The following is a 15,059-nucleotide window of genomic DNA, read 5'->3' as shown; positions in this document are numbered from 1 at the left end:
GCATGAAGACTGCAGGGATGTATGTAACACTGCATGTGTGCTAAGGGATAATTTGTGTAAACACAACAGGCTGCCCCTTTCCAGGGACTGCATTTCTTACTGAACAACATCTTCACAAATTAAATCTCTGCCCACAATTCCTTTGTGCACACAGACTCATGCTATGTTTTTTGGAACAAAACAGTGTCCCTGAATAGTACCAAATTACTGTTACTGCCTGACACATTTCCCATATCATTTACAGAAGCAGAAAACAGCACATGTCCTAACAGCTCCTTAACACCATGACCATGTGTTACAGGGTGAGTGATTAGACTAGATCAATTTAAATGAGGCCTTGCTGACGTTGAATGTGTTTGCATTACACAGTGCTATCTGAAACAGCACACAGAGCTGAGTACTACACATGAGAGTGTTGGAGAAGCTGCTGCGTGTGTGCCAAGAGTGTGTTTCTGAACACTGTGTATTGTCTGGTGCATGACAGATGAGCAAAGAGACTGCCATCATTTTAAGCACATAACACAGGCTACCCCTTTCCAGGGACTGCATTTCTTACTGAACAACATCTTCACAAATTAAATCTCTGCCCACAATTCCTGTGTGCACACATACTCATGCCATCTTTTTACGCACATAACACAGGCTGCCCCTTTTCTGGGACTGCATTTCTTACTGATCAACATTTTCACAAATTAAATCTCTGCCCAAAATTCCTGTGTGCACACAGACTCATGTCATTATTTTAAGCACATAATACAGGCTACCCCTTTCCAGGGACTGCATTTCTTACTGAACAACATCTTCACAAATTAAATCTCAGACAACAATTCCTATATACACACAGACTCATGCTGTGTTGGTAGGCACAAAACACAGGCTGCCCCTTTCCTGGGTTATCAATTCTAACAGAACTAATGCTTTTTTCAAATGTGCTGCCATTTTCCTCTCTTTTCTTTCAAAGTGATTTCTGCTAAATGCTAACCATGACAATTAAAAAGAAGCTGTCCTTTTCTTTCAACTGCAAGTCTTACTTTTCAACAGCAACACAAATTAAATCTCTGTCAACAATTCTTCTCTGCACACAGACTCATGGTTTGATGGTAGGCACAAAACAGTATTCCTCATTGTTACCAGTACACATTAACTTACGGTGAAAACATACTCCATAATATTTTACATATTCAAAACAGTTGAATATCTCGCAAAACAGAAAATGTAAATCACAACTTTAAACAAATAATCATAATTCTTTTATTTATATCAAAATTAACCACAAACACCCCCTCTCAAACTCATAACTCACCTTTAAAATTAGTTAGTTGTGATAGAAATGTGGCAGTCACACAGCAGTTTATCAGACCAGAATCTCTGAGCTGAACACCACTCTCCTCTCAGCAGAACCAGTTAATGGCACAGTTTCCCTCTCTTTTCACACATATACATGTTAATTTCAAATCTCAGTGCTTCCCACATTTTTTCAAATGAAATCACACATTTCTATTGGTTGAAAACTTCAACCCCTTTCCAAATGTACCCTTCCCCCAACTTGACTTCTGCCTGCTACCATAGCAACAGGTCATGGAACACAGGTGTGAGCAGAGAGGTCAGAAGTTCAACAATGTTTCATTTCCAAAGAGCAAGAGTGCTTGACTTTTCAAACCTAACAGCAAATCCAAACTAATGTTCTTTGTTCACACATTTTTCTGAACCAATACAATACATGCTTTTAAAAATTTAAACATACAGCCTAGTTTTTAGTGTAGAATGGTTTGAAACAGCCAATGAGTTCTTTTTATAAAAAAAAGTATGTGTGCCCCCATTTTTCAACTGTCTTTCATTTCTTTTTGCCTTTCTACTGAAAGACACCTCCTGAGTGCATCCAGATCTCCTTTGAAGATGTTCACAGTGTGGATTGTAGGTCACAGCTATGTCTTCTGGAGTGAAAAATTTGCAGAAAAAAGAGGTATGGTGAGAGACCTTGCTTTGCCAAATGTAGACATTAAATGGATTGGTCAGAGAGGGTTAAAGTGGCACCAATTAATGCCTTTGGTGAAAACCTTTCTACATCTCCCACAGCCTAACCTTATTATTGTGCACTGTGGTGGAAATGACCTAGGCACTTTAACTGGGGTAGGTCTGGAAATGCTTATTAAGCACACCTTTGTGCAATTGATGTCACTTTTTCCACAAACTGCCTTCGTATATTCTAATATATGCCAAAGGCAAAAGTGCCACTGGTCCAACCAATTTTGTCCGCAGATTGACAAAGCAAGGAAGCACGTCAACAAATCTATTTCTGCTTTCCTCAGAGACTATGGTATGGGTTCTATATACCACAACAACTTGCGTTACAACATGCAAGACATTTATAGAGGAGACGGTGTACACTTCACTGATGAAGGCAACAGAGTCTTCCTCTTGAACTTTAGACTCTGCATCGGTACTTACTTGTAGGTACCAAAAAGCAAACAATAAACACAAGGGCTCTTTTTAGAGCCACCTTATATCTAAACACTTAAATGCGATTTTTTATTATTTTTTTTAAAAAGTTTTTTTTCGGGTGCGCGCTGGGTGCGCGCTGGGTGCGCGCACTCGGCGATTTTTTTTTTCAAAATATAAATCTTTTTTTTTGCCCTACAAGTTCCTACTGTGACCCCCTTACAATGCCTAGTGGGTCAATATCTCCCCACTCTGCCCCCTTTTCAAGTTCTCCCCCTTTGTTTATCACCCCCTCTTTATGCGAGAGACAAAATGGCGGCCGCCGCTTCCTTATTTCCACCGATTAGAATGTTTACTGACATCTAACAACCAATCAGAAGTGCGCTCGCGCACGGCAAGGTGCGCGCACAGTACTTGCTTAGTGCGCGCACGCTGCGCGCTTACAGATATATATATTGATTTAAATGCTAATTTCTCAGGAAATACTGAACAGATTTACACCAAACCTGCAAAAGGCACTTCATGGACCTTATGGCTACCTCTCTGCCAAATTTCACATAATTCTGTTCAGCCGTTCGGGCTGTAGCTGCGACTAAAGTCCCTATGGAAAAATACATGGGGAAAACGCGTTTTGGGACCCCCCTTTTTTCTCGGCCCCCGCTTGACGAATCACCCCGAGACTTTAAGGGTAGGAGCCAAGCGGAGCGCCCCATTAGTTTTGAAAATTTCACGAGGATTCGTCAACCGGCGCCAAGGTTATTCAAAATAGAATTTTGAGATTTGCTATGGAAACACGGTCCTAACTATAACTACCTACTGGCGACCGCCAGTAGGTAATATATATATATATATATATATATATATATATATCAGAAGAGTTGGGGTTTCTCATAGACGATCGCCGCCACACTCTGCGCTCACACGATCCCGAGAAGAGAAATGTAGAAATAACAACATCAAAAGAAAACAAAGGAGAAAAATCCAGAGGCAGAGGAAGAGGAAGAGGGGGCAGGGGCAAGAAATGGTAACAACTGAAATGAGCAAAGTGGCCCTGGACAACACAGTGATCAATCTATCCAATATTGAACTTACAGTAGCAGAACTCCAACTACTATCACTGGGTTTATCATTTTGTCCAGGTAATAATTTCAAATACCCACAAACTCGAATAGATGTTTTCAAATTCATCAGAAAACTGAAACTTATGAAACATTTTAAACTCAACAAAATGACCGACAAAAGCAATACATCTGAACCTACTAATGCAATGAATGAACTGGTCCAAGTATGTGATATTCCCCTACTCCGCTCTTTACATGCTTTAGCCCATGAAGAGGTCATTACTAATAATTCGACACAAGAGGACTTGTCTGAAATGGGTATACAAAGTAATGTAAGCATCCCGACACCGTTTCGATCACCCTCCACATTCATACCACTAATGCCTAAGGACGCAATTGATATTTTTAGTGATTGTGTTACGGAAGATCTAAAAAAACTCAACCAAAAAACATTAAGAAAACAAAAACATAGAAAATACAAAGAAATACAATACTCTAAACTTATGCGAAAACTACAATCACAAGAAGACCTAATTATCAATAAATCTGATAAAGGGGGCAACATAGTCCTATGGCCACGAGAACTATACATGGAAGAAGCCATGAAACATCTAGGAGATAAGGACTGTTACAACAAGGCCACGTTCAATGATTTGAAAAAAGTTAAAGAACTGGTATCCAAGGAACTGTCAAAATGGAAAAGAATGGGCCTATTGAGTAAAAATGAATTTGAATTCCTGAAGAACGACCACCCTATCACACCGGTGCTATACTTTCTTCCTAAAGTACATAAGTTAATATCCCCAGTACCAGGAAGACCCATCATATCAGCACAAAGGGGACTGCTTGAAAATATGTCAAAATATGTTGACTTTTTTCTTCGAGAATATGTAGAATCTCTATGTTCTTATATCCGTGACACTGGCGATTTCATAACAAAATTAAAATCTGTAGAATGGAAACAGGAATATATCCTATTGGTTATGGATATAAGTTCGCTATACACCAGCATTTGTCATACGGATGGCATAAAAGCAAACAAATACTATCTATCCCAAAAATCCAGTGTATTTTATCAACATAATGAGATGATACTAGATATGTTAAACATATGTTTGACTAATAACTTTTTCATTTTCAATAAGGAAGTGTTTCAACAACTTCGCGGAGTGGCAATGGCGGCATGTTTTTCCCCCAGCTACGCGTGTTTGCACGTTGGCTGGTGGGAGGAACATGTCCTCAGAACCACTCACAAGAAGTTGTTTGACACACATGTGATAAAATGGTGGCGTTTTATAGATGACGTGTTTGTCATCTGGGATGGTACAAAAGAATCAGCTCATGAATTTGTCAACAGTATTAACATCAATGAATTGAATCTCAAGTTTACAGCAGAAATCAGTGAGGAGAATGTACAGTTTCTAGATGTAGAAGTCTATATCATAAACAATTGCATTAATACTAAATTGTACAGAAAAAGCACAGCAGGCAATGCAATATTGCATGCTAGTAGCTCTCATCCGCACCATCTGATCAAAAGCATCCCATATGGAGAATTCCTGAGGATCAAACGTATTTGTAATATAGATCAAGACCTCAAGGAATGCCAAAATGGAGCATTTCAGAGATTTATAGCACGCGGATACACAGAAAAAGATCTGTTGATAGCTATGAATAAAGCTAATGCCCTAGATATAGCAACAACTAGAACTGTTGGTAATGATAAAGAAATTAATGAATCAGGTAACAACATAAGACTAATCACAGCATACAGTCAACAAGAAAAACAGCTCAAAAGGATAATCTTCAAAAATTGGCCCATTGTTAAAACCGACCTTACCATGTCTCAATTGGTGCCAGAATTACCTAGTATCACCTTTAGACGGGCACCCTCGATGAGAGACGCCTTGGTCAGATCTAGCCCAGAAACTATTACAACATCTAATTGGCTAATGAAAAGAAAAGGTTTCTTTAAGTGCAGTTCATGCAGAGCCTGCAAATTTGGCATAAATACTAGTGAAGTAATGGGAATAGCTGACTCTAACCCCATCAACATCTCTAAAGTATTGACTTGTCGCACAGAATTTGCAGTGTATGTTCTTGAATGTACCTGCAAATTAAGATATGTGGGAAGCACAAAATTACAGGCCTTCAATCGCATCTTACAACATCTTAGAGCGATAGTGAACTCGGACCCCAGTTACCCAGTAGCGAGACATTTTAAACACGTTCATAATAACAATCTAAATGATCTTAGCTATTTTGTGATTGATATGGTACCCAGGTCTATCAGAGGGGGAAACCGAGAAAAGAAACTGAGACAATTGGAGTCTTACTACATACTGACATTGGATTCTAAAATGCCTAAGGGTTTAAACAATGGAGAGGAAATGCACCATTTTTTATAGAAACATTCTTATTTACTGATTATCTGTGACTATCTTTATTTCTCCTTACTATTGTCTGTTAGCATTATGTGTTATGACTGTATGACACTTATTTGGTTTTTAATTATGGGACTTTTTTACCTGGTTTTTAGTTGGTTTTAGTCATGGGATTTGATCTGGTCTCCAGTTTTTTACCCCTGATTTTATCGCTTTTTACAGGATAAAGTGCCAATAACCTATAGTGTCAATAATGTTATCTTAAACTTTTTTTGTCTCAATGCATTGTTTGTCTAGTTGTTTCCGCTAATGAGTTGTCTGCATAGATAAGGACTGTCTATTAATGTAAACCTTATCGACTTTATCTGGAAATGACAAGCACTAGGCAACAATTCTGACTGAAAGGTTTAGACTATTTGCTTACATGATAAACTCACAGGGGATAAATGTGTATCCAATTACATATAAGCATGGTATCTATTATTTGAGCCAAAAACTCCTATATTATATCTCACATGAGATTACGCTGCTTCTCATTTATAAACAGTTGTTTGATAAACTGTTTTATATATTTTATCAACAGTTATGCTGTTTTAAATAACTGGTGAAGTTTTAATATGATTTATTGCACTTGCACTTTTTCATGTCAAATTATTTATATATTTATTATTGCAACTGTGAACAATATGAAAGTTAATAATTGTGATGATGACATGAAGCAATATCACTGTCCTAAGTATAGGCGCCTATGGTTGACTCGTAGATGAGTCTTTCTTCACTATCTATTCACCAGTATTTATAGTCAGCTGGGCCGTTAGCATGTCATGTGATCAAGACAGTGTTTCACTGTCGAAACGCGTAATGCTGATATTTCAAAGAATGCTGATAACTTGAATACAATAAACTGCACTTGAAGAAAGAGCACGCTGTGGTCCGTACCTGCTTCCTTGGGGGATCCCGGGCACAACAGGAATTTGGAATCTCATATATATATATATATATATATATATATATATATATATATATATATATATATATATATATATATATATATGTATTCACTGAAAAGAACCAAAGGTTTCAGGCACAATATACCTTTGAAATTCACTGAAAAAACCATAGGTTTCAATGATGTTATGGTTAGTTGGACATTTCACTCATAGAAAACCATAGAAATTCCCCTGTTATAGTTAGTTGAGCTAACTATAACTCGCGCCCCCACAATGCACTGCTGATAACGTCACATATTACATCATTCATGACATAGTCAGTGACATCACTGATGACATCTCAAATGATATCACTGATGACATCATCCAGTGAATGTGTGTTTTCTATAAAATGTAAATATGTTTTATATATATATATGCCAAGGTGTATTGCAGAATGAATGGGTGTATAAGAGTCAGGATGGATGATTAAGTAGGTGTGTGACTGACTGTATAAGTGAGTGAATAATTGTGTCTTCCTTAATTCATGTGTTAGCGACTGATACAGACATTCACACAGTTTAGGTTGTCAGTTGGTGTATAAGCAGTTCCATGGTTTGGTTAGCAACTAAATGAGGGTATGTATGAGCTAATGAAAGTGTGATTGATTATTTCCATTACTGACTAGATGTGTGAATAACTATTAATAAGAGGCGGTGTGTGAGTGTCTGTATAGATATGTGACTGGGTATGATAATGCTGTATTGATGGCTGGTTGTATATATGAGTGACTGTATTTGTGAATGAATGGATGTGTGTGTAGACCTAGGAATTAGTGAGGGGATATGTACTAAATGGTTTTGAATATTATAGTCTGTATTTTTGAGTGGGTGTATCAAGTGTTATATTAGTGTCTGATAAGGTGCATCAGATTTTGACTTGGATGATGTCATCAGTGATGTCATTAGTGATGTCGTTTGAGATGTCAGCAGTGATGTCATCAGTGATGTCACTGACCATGTCATGAATGATGTAATATGTGACGTCATCAGCAGTGCATTGCGGGGGCACGAGTTATAAGTTAGCTCAACTGACTATAACAGGGGAATTTCTATGGTTTTTCTATGAGTGAAATGTCCAACTAACTATAACATCCCTGAAACCTATGGTTTTTTCAGTGAATTTCAAAGGTTTTTTAAATGCTAATTTCTGACTATAACATGCCTGAAACCTATGTTTTTTTCTGTGAATTTCCAAGGTTTTTTAAATGCTAATTTCTAACTATAACGTGCCTGAATCCTATGGTGTTTTCAGTGAATTTCAAAGGTTTTTTAAATGCTAATTTCTAATTATAATGGTCATTAAACCTATCTTTTTTTCTCTGCTTTTTAATTATAAACCCATTCTCAACTTGGTGAAAACTGCAAATCTCACCACTCTTCCATCGATACCTTACGCCAACAAAACCGCCGCAAACGAGAGCCACGACTAACGCTAATTAACTGCAAAGTAGGTTTTCCCATGCAAAAAAAACACGAAAACACCACTCGCCCATATTTTCTACGACCAGCCAAATCTGCAATGCGATCCAAAAAGCAGGCGATAAGCCGAGTTAGCAGTAACAAATTAACATCAACCTTTAACTGGTGTAAGGAGGTCGACAATCTACTCCGTGAATTGGACCCAACTCACAGCCACATCTAAAGACCAACACGTGATAGAGCTACTGATCATGCAGGTCCGACACTCAACAAGTCCACAACACCCAGCGCCACCACCACCAGAACCTCCACCCCCGCACCACCCCCCTACTACAACCAAGGCAGCGCAAAACAGGACAACGGACCTTCCCAAAACACCATGCCCCTCAGCCACACAATAGCTGAATGTTGGGAGATGAGGCAACCAACTATATATGAAAGAGGCAAGTCACGCTTCAACAATAAAGCACACATTGCCAAGTGTAACGCTGATGTGCTGCACAGACCTCACTATGCAAAGCACAAACCCCTCCATGTGGAGATATACTCTAGATACTTGTAGTGTAGTGCACAGTGGATGCAACCATGTTACCTCAGGCAGTGCGGAAGGTCTTGGTCATGTAGCTGTGTTGTCCCCCCTGGAATCGGAAGCAGAGTGGGCTGCTCCAACGTACGCCACTCCAGCGTTGCAGTATGAATAAATAGGCCAGGCCCTAGGCGTGGTTCACTTGAGGGAAGACCAACGAGTCTGTCACAGAGGCAGCCCTCACCCTGGCACGTGGCTGCCACCATAACCATGGGCCTCCTCGACACAGGCTCCCTGTAAACCCAGCGGCACAGCACCACAGACTTATGTTTGTACCGACTACTGCCTTCGATCTACACTGCGGACAGCAGCGCTCACAATTCAGAAGCAGTGGCGATTGCAGGTGTCGCAGTCCAGTTCGCAAGACACTTTTCCTCCAGTGTGGCCCGCCCAGACCACGCATCATCACACGGTGCGCACACGCTGTGTGCTTCAGGTGCTACTAACTCACTGCACCATAAATCATCGCCACGTAGCTGTGCGCCCATCATGACCGCTGCCTCCGCCCTACATTGGGGTTACACGGTTCACAATTCAAGATTAGTAGCGACGCAAATTGTGTAAGACATTATAATGGGAGTAAGAAGACCACATGCTCCCAATCTGTGCAGCTCAAGTCAATGTCACCTGCCTGTGGGCCTTTGCTGACCGCTGCCTCCGGCCTACACTGTGGAAGACCGAAGACACGTAGAGCCAACTAACCCTGTTCAACACAAGCCGATCCCACGTGTGTAAGTGTGTCCTGAGTCCTGAATTGCAGTGAACACAGCACCAGACTCCGTTCGATCAGTGAGGGGTATTTCCATATAGGAGGCCGGCGACACATGGTGCCACTGAACCTGCACTACGAAGGCCGGTGGGGCCACCAACGAATGCACGTGGCTGTGGGCGCTTGCACACCGCTACCTCTGGCCTACTCTGTGGAAGACCGGCTACAAATGGTGCCACTGACCGTCTTCAACACAAGCCAATCCCACATGTGGAACTGTGTCCTAAGTCCCTAACTCCGTGAGACAACCACAGCACCAGACCCCCTTCGATCAGTGAGGCATATTTCCATATGCAACGGCGGCAACACGTGGTGCCAATAACTCTGTTCAACACAAGCCGAACAATCCCACATGTGAAACTGTGTCCTGAGTCCTGAATGGCAGTGACCCCAAGTCCATGGCAGCGACCACAGCAGCATACTCCCTCTGATTAGTTATGCATATTTCCATATGCAACGGCGGTGACACGTGGTGCCAATAACTCTGTTCAACACAAGCCAATCCCACATGTGGAACTGTGTCCTGAGTCCTAAATGGCAGTGACCCCAAGTCCATGGCAGCGACCACAGCAGCATCCTCCCTCTGATTAGTTAGGCATATTTTCATATGCAACGGCGGTGACACGTGGTGCTAATAACTCTGTTCAACACAATCCGAACAATCCCACATGTGGAACTGTGTCCTGAGTCCTGAATGGCAGTGACCCCAAGTCCATGGCAGCGGCCACAGCAGCATACTCCCTCTGATTAGTTAGGCATATTTCCATATGCAACGGTGGCGACACGTGGTGCCTATAACTCTGTTCAACACAAGCCGATCCCACATGTGTAACTGTGTCCTGAGTCCTGAATGGTAGTCACCCCAAGTCCGTGGCAGCGACCACAGCACCACACTCCCTTTTTTCAGTGAGGCATATTTCGATATGCAAGACCGGCAACACGTAGGCCCACTAACCCTCTTTAACACAAGCCGATCTCACATGTGTATCTGTGTCCTGAGTCCTGATTAGCAGTCACCCCTTGTCTGTGGCAGCGACCACAGCACCACACTCGATTTGATCAGTGAGGGGTATTTCCATATGCAACTACAGACTCCAGTAGGGAGCTAACTATCACAGCCCTACACCCTACATATTATCCTTTTAGTATCCTCGCTGCAAGTTTTTTTTTTATATCAGTTAGAGCTTTACTACAATGACCAAATCAATTTTCAAATGCAAACTAACATGGAATAAATAGCAGTCTACACTACAGGCAGTACAGCTAGCAATTCCAATTTTAAATACTAATTTCTACCAAGATTGTACTCAGAAAATACAACACTTCGTCAATGTGTTCTATACTTATTTTATCTTTTCATCATACGCCTACACTGCACTCAGTAGGGCTCACAATGAAAATTATTTCTTCATTCATTAACTATAGAGTCCACTAGGCAAGTAGCTCTTACAGGCCTCAAATCTACATAATATCATTTTAGTATCCTCTCTTCTTGAACATTTTTTATATCAGTTATAGCTTTAGTACAATGACCAAATTCATTTTCAAGTACAAATGAACACTCAGCAGTCTACACTGCGGGAAGCAGACCTCACAATTTGAATTTTGGACACATGGTACCAACTAACACTGTCCAACACAATCCAATCCCACATGTGTAACTGTGTCCTGAGTCCTGAATGGCAGTGACCCCAAGTCCATGGCAGCGACCACAGCACCAGACTCCCTTTGATCAGTGAGGCATATTTCGATATGCAAGGCCAGCGACACATAGTCCCACTAACCCTCTTTAACACAAGCCAATCCCACATGTGTAACTGTGTCCTGAGTCCTAAATGGCAGTGATCCCAAGTCCGTGGCAGCGACCACAGCAGCATACTCTTTGATCAGTTAGACATATTTCCATATGCAAGGCCGGCGACACGTAGGCCCACTAACCCTCTTTAACATAAGTTGATCCCACATGTGTAACTGTGTGCTGAGTCCTGAATAGCAGTCACCCCAAGTCCGTGGCAGCGACCACAGGAGCATACTCTTTGATCAGTTAGACATATTTCCATATGCAAGGCCGGAGACACGTAGTCCCATAAACCCTCTTTAACACAAGCTGATCCCACATGTGTAACTGTGTGCTGAGTCCTGAATAGCAGTCACCCCAAGTCCGTGGCAGTGACCACATCACCAGAATCCCTCTCATCAGTGAGGCATACTTCCATATGCAAGGACAACAGCACGTGGTGCCACTAACCCTGTTCAACACAAACCGATCCCACATGTGTAACTGTGTCCTGAGTCCTGAACGTCAATGACCCGAACTTCGTAACATTAACCACAGCACCACACTCCCTTCGATTAGAGAGGGGTATTTGCATATGGAAGGCCGGCGACACGTGGTGCCACTGAACCTCCACTACGCAGGCCGGTGGAGCCACCAACGTATGCATGTGGCTGTGGGCCCTTGCTCACCGCTATCTCTGGCCTACACTACGGTCAGCATGCCTAACAATTCAGATAGAGTCCTGATTCCACATGGAGCAGTTCAGTAGCCAAGACACATTGCTCCCAGTGTGGCCCATCCACACCAAGCATCATCACAGGCTCATACAGTCTCAATACTTCTAGTGCCACTAACCCTCTCTAACTGAAGCCGATCCCACATGTTTAACTGTGTCCTGAGTCCTGAATGGCAGTGACCCCAAGTCCGTGGAACCGACCACAGCACCACACTCCCTTCGATCAGTGACGCATATTTCGATATGCAAGGCCGGCGGCAAGTAGTCCCTCTAACCCTCTTTAACACAAGCCGATCCCACATATGTAAATGTGTCCTGAGTCCTGAATGGCAGTGACCCCAACTTCGTGGCAGCGAACACAGCACCAAACTCCCTTCAGTATTATTTGTTGTTCTTTTCTTTAAATCATTTTTTTATATGTAAAACTATACATGACCAGGATTCTTCTTTGTCCAACCGCACAGGGACACTTCCAGGCCCAAGAAGGTTGTTGGGGGTATGAGGGTAATGTGGGAAGAGGGTGCGTTACCTGCTGATGTGGGGAGAGGCAGAGTCAAAGGGGTATCTATCACAGAAAGAACTCCGATATGTTTTCACAAATGCCTCGGACAAATGCCAGCTGACGGACTGAATCACAAAATGGTTTTTCAATGTTTATGTAGTGTGAGTTATAAACAGTTTGCACCCAGGCTCGCAGAGGGCCAGCTGCGGCCTGTCCGCTTGACTCACAGACGCAGTACTACGAGCAGTCTGTGTTATTGTAGCTATCCCTGCCCTGTTCCGTCGTACACCACGCCACGCCACTGCGATTACGTTCCGACGTTGGCCCCACATAGCTACCTGTCGCAGGCGTACTCGCTGTTGGTGTGCAGGTCAGTGGTCTAGTTCTCAACATCTCATGGCCACTCCCTCAGGGCAGGTTTGCACACACACCACACCCATCCGGCACATGCGTCACAGGTCATGTGACCACTCAAATATAATAGATCGACAACGTCACATCCTTTATTTCCGGTGCTGACTAGATGGCGGACGCTCCACGTGTCTCAACCATAAAGAGCCTTTGAAAAGTTGCGCAGAAGGTTAGTCGCACCCTGAACTGTATAGCCATCAGGGGCCTACCACCCCCTTGGCACAGACTTCAGATGCACAGGGTTAGTACCACCCAAACCTCAGATGGCCATCAGGGGCCTACCACCACGTGCACACACTTGAGTTCCACAGGCTTAGCAGCCCCAAAAGCTGATGTGGTCTCCGCCATTGATGACTCAGTGACATGTGTGAGATCTGCTGGGACGTGGAGAAGATGATGTGGTCTCCTCCATTCATGACTCAGGACTCAGCGACATATCTGGGATGTGTGGAGTTTTGACGGGCACGTGGAGTGCCCACTGCTGCCGACTCCGGTGGCACCAGGTAATTATTTGTTCATGGATGCGCAGAGGCGTCAGTGTCTGTCTCTCTCTCTCTCTTCCTTCTTTTCCTTCTCTCTCTCTAACACTCTCTCTTCCTTCTCCCTTTCTCACTCACTTTCTTTCTTTCCCTCTCTGTATTTTTTTTCCTTCTCGGTTTCTCTGTGCCTCTCTCCTTTGATATGCCCATTACCCACGTCCTTATTTTGTACTTTATTTTCCAGGCTCTGTCGTCGACATCCATGGTCCCCACAGGAGTGTTCCGCCTTCTTGTTTTCTATTATTTTTTTTACATTTTGTTTATTAGTTAATCATTGATATATATAAGTTAATAAAAAAATTAATTTTGCAAATAGTTTTTCGTTTATCGTTTGCATATGTATGTATGAAAAAAGAAAGTTTAAAAAAAAATTATTTACGTTTTTAGTTGTTCTCTTCCCTGCTGTGTGACTCTTTCTTGTTCTTATTACTGTTATTTGATGGAGTCCACCATGGTGTTAAATTTTGGGGCACTTATCATGGGAATACTGGTGATGTCTGCAGTTTACACAAACTTCTGACCAGTGTGTTAGATTTATCTCAACTTTACTTCCATTAAAGTGCTGATAATGAAATGCAGACTAGCCTTTCCCGTACAAAAAGACACGAGGTGCATCTTTGCGTTTTTTTCTAAATACTAAAATCCTGTATTGAATTGCACTGAGGTAGTGGCCGCACTTACAGTGTACACACAAAATCAATTAAGAACTCTCATTGTATTTATATCGATTGGGAATAGTGCATCAAGTGCTGGCTCTTGATGAGAATCACTGCTCAGTTCGTATATTGTTCTGCACCCGAAAAAAATCACATCACAACTTTCACACCAACTGCAATGCGAAACAAATTCCAGCGATGAGCCACGTTAGCACCAGGGATTTTACACCTGCTTTCTGCTGGTGTTAAGCAGGACCACTAGCTGCACCATGAAACGGATCACAGCCAAGAGCCACACCAGAACACCCACAGGTGCCATAGAATCAAAGAGCATGATGCAGGGATACCCATGAGGGCGACAAGACTCATCGCAACAACTCCAGGGCTGCAAACGCCCCCCAAACCCGCAACTGAACAAATGTGTCCCTGTGGTCATTGTCTTAGCATGATAGGCACGAGCCCTGTAACATCACAGTGTGCTGTCACCTCGGAGTTGGCAGTGAGCCTGGACATATAGCTACGCATGCATCCTCCTGTATGCACAACCGGCATGTGCTGGTCCAGAGTACACAGGTCAGCGCAGGGGTGTGCCTATCCGGCAAGGGGAACAGGGTGTCTCGTTCATGTCCATGTACAGGAAGTGCGATAAGTGTGTCTCTGTTTTCTGGTGTGGCCTGCCACAAAGGCCGCAGCACTCGATGTTGCAAAGTGCCATGCACCACCTCCAAACGGCACTGTGATTGTGTAGTTTGAATGTAGCAGGGCATCCACGAATAGGCATTACAATGG

The sequence above is a fragment of the Triturus cristatus genome, chromosome 5_2 (genome assembly GCF_964204655.1).
Source record: "Triturus cristatus chromosome 5_2, aTriCri1.1, whole genome shotgun sequence".
Classification (NCBI taxonomy): domain Eukaryota; kingdom Metazoa; phylum Chordata; class Amphibia; order Caudata; family Salamandridae; genus Triturus; species Triturus cristatus.
The sequence above is the reverse complement of the archived record's forward strand: the minus strand, read 5'-3'. Positions refer to the sequence as shown.